An 8,503-nucleotide genomic window follows, 5' to 3' on the forward strand; every position below is an offset into this window, starting at 1 on the left:
GAATATGATGAAAGAATGGATGGAGCTGGTGTAACGGGTGCTATCATTTCTCCACCATTCATATCTAGTGCAGAATTCAACATAACAAGCACCATGATTCAGATCCTAAATCTTAAGGGGTTGTTTGGAGGCTTACCGGGTGATGATCCAAACAAGCATTTGGTGAACTTCATCACCATTTTCAAATATTTTGACAATCCAGGAGTGAGCCAGAATGCAATAAGGTTAAGGTTGTTTTCGTTGTCTCTGTCTAGAGAGGAAATAATGTGGTTGAACAAGTTAGAGCATAATTCTATAACCAACTGGAGACAGTTGAAAGATGCATTCCTAGAACGTTTCTTTGTACCCCCCAAAAGGATACAGTTAAGGGATGAAATAAGCAACTTTAGATAGCTCCCAACTAAAGCATTGCATAAAACCAAGGAGAGATTTAAGAAGAAGATTGCACAATGTTCGAACAACAACATGGCGGACTTGAACTTGATGGAGCCTTTGTACGGAGCATTCAACTCTATGCAAAGCCAATTGTTCCCAACGCTACGGGTCGTTCATTCATTATCCTCTCTTTTCTAGATGCTTGTGACATGCTGAATAGAATGACAAAGAAAAGTCAGGCTTGGCACCCTAGGCAAACTATAGTGGCTAGCCAGACTATTTCTGGTGGTATAACTGCTGAGCAACGTTGAAGGAATGAAGAGATAGATTAGGACATGGCCCATTTGAAGACACAAATGAACTTCCTGGCCAAGCACTTCCTGTCAGGCAAGACTGGTATGGTTAAGACTGTAAAATCATATGGGACTATTTCTACAGGTACTGATACAGAGGCAAACTATGTGAGTAATTAGGAGGTTTTACGAGGCAATAGCCAAGGGAACCAAGGTTGAAACTTCTATGACAAGCCTGATTATAAAGATAGGGAGCAAAGACACTGGAGAAGAAATAATGACAGGAGTGATTTGTATGTTCCTCTTAGAAGTTAGGAAGCTGCAACAACTAGTTCTACCAAGATTTCCATACAGGACATGATGAAGAATCTGTTAAAGAGAGTTGAACCTACCAACTCGAGGGTAACTACAACGAAAAGTTAATTTTTTTCCCTCAGTCAGTTGGTTAGCTTACACTCTTCTTCTATTAAGAAGTTAGAGTAGCAGATGAGCCAACTTTCTGTTACACTGAACTAGAGAAGAATAGGTACTTTACCTAGTGATACTATTCAAATACTGTAGAATAATAACTCGTGTATGGCAATTACCTCTAGGAATGTTAAGATGTCATGTGGCCCTTCTGTGGGAAATCTATAGTGAATAAGGTAAGTGTTGATGAACCCGAAGGAAATAGCCAGTAGAGTTTGAGAAGCTAGATGGTTTTGTTGATATTTCAGAGAAATAAGACAAGAAGGAAGAGGAAGTGGTGTTAAAGACTATCCCTGGACCACCACCACCTTTTCCTCAACGATTAAAGAAAGAGATCGACGATGCAAACTTTAGTAAGTTCATGGCTATGGTCAAGCAATTGACAATTAATATCCTTTTGGTTGAGGCACTTGAGCAAATTCCAATCTATGCCAAGTTCATGAAGACATTATCAGAAAGAAGAGAAAGGCCAGCAGTGAGCAGGTGGACAAAGTCCACCAGTGTAGCACGGTTTTCACATGATTCTTAATGCAAAAGAAGGCTTACCCAGGTGCATTCAATATTTTGTGCAAGGTTGGGTCTCTAGATATTGCAAAGGAATTATATGATTTGGGTGCCAGCGTGAATCTGATGCCAATTCTGGTATGTGAGAATTTAGGTTTGGAAAATCTAACACCTACTAACATGCGACTAGTTATGGTAGATAGGTTAATAAAGCAACTTGTTACAATTGTGCACGATGTATTGGTGAAAGTGGCAGACTTTATTCTTCTGGTTGATTTTATGGTGCTGGATTGTGATGTGGACTTTGAAGTACTTATTATTTTGGGAAGACCATTCTTGGAAATAGAAAGGGTAATAGTTGATATGGAGTTGAATGAGCTTAAGTTTAGGCTACACATCCTCCACTACAGGCACGATACCCCTATTGGGTGCTCTTCTAACAGAACCTCTTCCTATAATAGTTGATATTAAGTATCCCTAAAAACATGATAGGGATAGTGATTGGTAAAAAGTCCAACCTCATTATATATAAAGTAGCTCCTATGTCCCGACTCAATAGAACGAGTTATGGATAACTAAAATAACCCCCTAAATTTGCTGAAACTTAAGAGCCACTACCTGAACCCTATAAGGCAGCCTGATCTAGTTTGCCATTATACCTAAAGAAATATCTAGAATCGCTACCTCTAGGAGTGTGATATCTGAACTTGGCTTGATGGTGCACCCTCTTTGTGTCTTCTTGAGATTCTTGTAGAATAGACTCAGGAATATTACCATGATCCACTATGCTCTAAAACAACTTCTCTAATGCTACCATGTAGATAGTAGAAATTTGACCCTTCAAGAACTTATAAATCTTCTCAGACTCAATGGAAATACTGGAATAACAATATCTAGACAAGGCATGGAAACAAACCTACAACTCCGCATTGGTCACGGAGCCTTTCACTAGGTGATCCAACTCAACTATCATCTGATACCTAAAACATTAAAGCACAAACCTATTCAAAAAGGCGTCAGCAAATTCATCGCAAGTCATATCCAGCAAACCAAGAGGTTTCCAACAAACAAGTGACCTTTACTAATAATTGGTTGCATCTCTCAACTAGAAAGTAGTATAAGCAACCCCATGAGACTCTAGCAAACTATGGTTATAAAGTTTCTCACGATAGTGAATCAAGAACTCAGAGATATCCTCACCTACAACACCACTAAAACTAGGAGGACCCAAAGAAATAAACCTCACAAACCTCTTTTGATCATTAGAAGGCAAGACTATACTCACAATAATAGAAAACATAGTGAATGTGGTAGGCTGAGATACCACCTAAGGAGGTAACATAGATGTAGGTTGAACTTCTAGTCTCAAAATCCATACTTAGATGCTGGCATAAAAAGAGGAATATTATTTGAAGTCTATGGAGTACCACAAGTAAATATCGGTACAACCAAGGATCCAGACACATAATCGGAGGAACACCATAGGTTGACTCTAGCACAGACAGAGGTACAATACTTGGAGTTGGAGGAACACTAAAGAACACAAAGGAGCACCTTCCAAATAGGTTAACAAAATAATCAACAACCCTTTTAAGACTGGGCTTGAAGAACTCTATAAGATTGGAGTAGGCCCTATATCTCAAGTATGTTATACACGAGTCTCAAGGGAGAACCCTCTAGAGCTACTTCTAGATGGAGAAAATTCTCATTCCCATCCACTACCTCGAGTTCATCCATGGGTATCAACTTTACCTCTATCTTGAGTCATCTACTTATAATATATCTCCACATCTCTAGCAACACAGGATCTAGTCCTCATAATCTATGTAGAACAGAGTAAAATATGACTTAGAATATAAAGTAGAAATACCCTTATGCTATAGAATAAAATAAGGGACATTTTCTAAGGATATATTATGTCCTCTCAAAAATGGATACTGATATCTACGTATCAATCCATCAGACTCTACTTGACATCCTATTCTTACACTTTTAAAACCAATGACCTTAGATGCTATCATACCAATTTGGCATAACCCAAAAACCAAGAGTCATGATAGCACTTGTCGCGTTAAGCCTTCACAAGTAAGCCTATCACCCATAATTAAATAAAAAAATAATCTATAACCAAACTCTAGGAAAGACTCCTAGAATGGGGTAAAACCACAAATATATATTAAGATCTAAAAAGAATAACCAAATAAACCTGCACTACTAGATATTACCTTTATTACAATGAACTTTTGGCCAACGATTACCAAAACATTACTATATATGGTTTATTAAAACAGTTTAAACTGTTGTTAAAGAAATTATTCTAGTACAATGATTTGGTGCTATAATCATCGCTATTGAAGGATAACTATTGCAATAGGTTGTCATATAGCAATGGTTACTTGAACCATTAACATAAAGTAAGCTATGGTGATACTTAATTTGGAAGAAAATATATTATGTCAATTTTACTTGTTCCCTCCACAATATTTCACAAATCTGCCAAAAAATAAAAAATCATTTAAACAAAACCCTTCTTTGATTTTATCTCAAACCTACTTTCATTTGATAAAGAAAAGAAATATTTCTCTCTTAAACCATTGTTGTGTTTCTTTGACCACAACAATTCCTGTGTTGCTCCGGCCACCACTTTAAAAAAAAAATTTTAAGATGCTTTAACCTCCACTAATTTTGTGTTTCTACAACCACCACATCAAAAAATTATGTGGTAGCGGTTGTATGAAATTCAGACCAAACACTACTGCTACTACATTATAGTTTTCTTCTTTTTTGATTTCTAGGTTAATTTCCTAACATTTTATTGGTGTTATTGAGTTTAATGTTTAGAGACATTGCATGAACATATTTTTTTGTATTTTCTATTACATGACCTCATAGATTGTTTTACTTAGCCAGTTAGTCTGATGTTTTGCTTAGCTAGTGTATGTATGTTTCTCATTATTCATCAATTCTATAAAGCTTTACTAGATATAGTTGGAAGTTGGAAAAATTATGTGTCAAGTGTTAAAAGAGAGAGAAAATTTGAAACCTTTTTTTTAAATATTGAGTAATAACAACATATGTTTATGCCACTTCAAAGATAAATACATAATTCCATAGAAAATATATTCTTGCTGGAACAAACTAAAAAGGAAACTAAGAGTAGTTGTTAAATATAAGATGGAGTAATTCCTCAAGTTTTGGTTGTAACAAGTAATTTAGACTAACAGAAAACCCAGTGAAATCCCATAATTAGAGTATGGGGAGGGTAGTATGTCAGACCTAACCCCTACAATGAGACGATAGAGTGGCTTTTTTCGATTAACTGTGGCTCAAATATAGATGAAAATGAGAACAATAGAAAAAAATAGGAGCAACAACAAGAAAATAAAATAAACTAAGGATAAGTAATATGGAGTAAGTGTTGGATATTTATATTGAAAAATACCAGTTGTAGATACTTTGAAAATATTATTAGAGTTGCTTATTCTATCTAGCTTAAGAGTGATGCTCGTCATTTTCTCCTTTTAAATAGGGAACTTTTTTTTCCAAATATAGCATGATTTATCAGCTCATCAATTTTCTCTACATTCAAGATTTTCACCACTAGTACTATTAGGTTGAATCACCATTAATGTAAAGACCTAAGTTTTGATGATTTATGCAAAATATTTTTTTTTTATGATTTGACTATTTTACCCATCGTCGTGGTTTCATAGTGATGATTTTAGGGGTGTGAGGACAATTGGCATGGTTCTTAAAGTATTTCAATATGATTTATGCGATATTGTAGTTTTTGGTGGCTTGAAAAGCCTTATATTTAACTTCGGTCAACATTTATTTATCTGTACATCGGATGGCAAAATGGATTCTACTAGAAGATTTAAAACTTTATTTTATGTTTCTGACAAGGTTGGTATGATTTTTGACTTTTAAATCTAATTTTCATCCTCAGTTTGAGAAGTTGTGAAATTAGGTTATGGGGGTCAAGTTTGTAAAAATGATATTTTTTAAAAAAAATCTGATATCATCATTAAGTCTAGAGCATTGAATTCTATATGTTAACATAGTTTATTTGTGTTCATAGGATTTTTGATGAATCTCAAGTGGTCCACAGATACTTGGAATTTATCAAGTCTCAACTCGTGCACTAACTTTTGTGAATTAGTAGCTAAGAATGTGACTCAGCAGATCAGGTGCGAGTGTTGCGTATGCAGCGTCTCGATCCCGATAGGGAGTATCACTTAAGTGTGGTCTTGTTCACAATATCGATAGACACCATTAGGAAAATAACCACATACCCGACACCTGGTCGCGTATGCAATATCTAGACTATAATATACCTTTTTTTAATAATTTTTTACACTTGGATCTTAAGGTTTCAAGATTTTAACCAATTTCTTCCATTTTTAATATCTGTTAAGATCCAAAACACCTATTTCAACTACTTTTCTTCATTATCATCCTTTAATTCTTGCATTAAACTAGGATTAAGAAGTAAAAATTAGGGATTTGAGCTCGTAAGGACTAAGAAATTGTATTTCTCCAAGACAAACATAGATTTCAACTTGTTTTCACTTGGGTGAGTGTCTAATCTCATAATTATCATATTTATATTAATTTCATCATAAAAATAACCTCAATTCTCTATTTTTAAAAATCAATTTCAGGAAGTTTTGTCAGTAAAGCTTGAATATGTTTTTTTTCAATTTAGACCTTGTTTTTAACTCATTTTCACTTAGGTTTTTATCTATAGACTCCTATAATTGATGAAATAAAGGAAATAAGGAACCTGGGATGAGAACATATAATGCTAAAACAAAACAAACATTCCAAAAATGTGCAACCTTAATATGGACTATTGGTGATTTTCCAGTATTACAATATTTTGGTCTAGAGCACTAAGGGAAAATTTGCATGTCCTACTTGTAGTTATGACACATACTCTCAATGTCTCAAACATTGTAATAAGATGTGTTATTTGGGTCATCACAGATTTTTTTCTCATGATCATCTATGCTAAAAGATAAGAAGTCATTTAATGGTAAGGAGGTAGATAAACCCACACCTACTCCTTTGTCAGGTATAGAAATGCTTGAAGTGTTGCATAAATTCAATAATGTTTTTGTAAAGGGTAAAAAGAAAAGGTCTTAATATAATAAAGATCCTTGAAGAAACAATCTATTTTTTCAATTGCCATAGTGGCAACATAACAAATTAAGGCACAATCTTGATCTAATATACATAGAAAAAATTATATGTGATAGTTTGCTTGGGACTTTATTTGAAATAGATGAAAAGTTAAAGGATCATGTAAAATCTAGATAGGACTTTAAATAAATGGGGATATGAAAGGATCTACAACCAATATAAGATAGAAGTGGAAATATAAGTTTGGCTTAATTTTCTTTCTTCATGGAACCGGAACATAAAAGATTGTTTGTAGTGTCTTAAAAATGTCAAATTACCAAAAAGGCGTGCTTCAAATATATTGGATCGCATGCATATAAAGGAGATGAAGATATAAGGGTTCAAGAGTCATGATTCTCACATTATAATGCATCACTTGCTCCCATATGGCTAAATTTTCTTTCTTCATGGAACCGGAAGATAAAAGATTGTTTGATATGTCTTAATAATGTAAAATTACCTAAAAGGTGTGCTTCAAATATATTGGATCACATGCATATGAAGGAGATGAAGATATAAGGGTTCAAGAGTGATGATTCTTATTTTATAATGAATCACTTGCTCTAGGTTGTAGTTAGAAACATACTTTCCTTTCTTTATTTCATAATAAACATACAATGAAATAGCACAACCTACGAGAAGGGAAAATTTAGCCTACTTGGATACCAACAAAAGTTTGAAGGATAAACTAAATCACTGACTTTCATTCCTGGGAAGCTTGCACAAGATAACACGTTATTAAAATTACAACCTACTAATCACAATATGAAAAATGATACCCATATTGAAATATTGTGCTTCAAATTCAAAGTTACTCTCAATCCCATATAGGTCTCATCTATGGAAATTGCATTTCCAAAGTCAACACAACATTCCCCTATGCTCAAGGAGTAATTACCTAAAAATTTTGTGAAATTAAAGATACATTGGTGCTAAAATCAAGTCGCCAAATTTTAGAGATTTAAGAGAAGAAAAAGGGATAATCAACCCAGAACATAAAAAAATCTTACCATTATTTTGAAAGAGAATTGCATAATAATTATTATCCAAGCTCCATATTTCACCTACAAGCTCTAATCCTAAGCTTTCTAATTATTTAATGTTTAATTCTCTTGTAAATGGATGAAGAAGGGTGAAAAGGAGGCCAAAAGAGGAATATTAATTCAATTCCCAGATGTATGGGAGTCGCCATTGCAATTCAACTATTGTGATATTAACATATGGTGGCCACTAGTTAAGTCAGTTTTATGACATAAGCACTGCGATCACGGAATATGGTTCTTAACCAAAGGGATCACAATCGCGAGCCATGTATTGCTGTTAGCGAGTGCACTAGGACAACTGAGGCTTTGATTCAATCGGAATCCTGTATATGCAAATACGCTTTGCTAATCTATCAAATTCAATATTCCAAACTCAATGTTGCATTCTAAATTTCCATCTGAGGTTGTATCAACTAAAAGTGTGTCTCACATCCAACTTCAATTTTCTTAGTTTTCCAACCATTAGGTAAAAATGAACTTGGTAGACTTGGGACCCGAAAAAGGAGTTCACCTAGCATAATATTGACATTCTAGAGCTGTTGGAACAGTCGAAATTAGCATACGAAGTTGTTTGATAGAAGTTTTCTCCCAGTAACCAAATTGAACTATCAAAGACTTCAAAATATAGAGTTTTCT

The sequence above is a fragment of the Capsicum annuum genome, chromosome 3, assembly GCF_002878395.1.
Source record: "Capsicum annuum cultivar UCD-10X-F1 chromosome 3, UCD10Xv1.1, whole genome shotgun sequence".
NCBI classification, from domain to species: domain Eukaryota; kingdom Viridiplantae; phylum Streptophyta; class Magnoliopsida; order Solanales; family Solanaceae; genus Capsicum; species Capsicum annuum.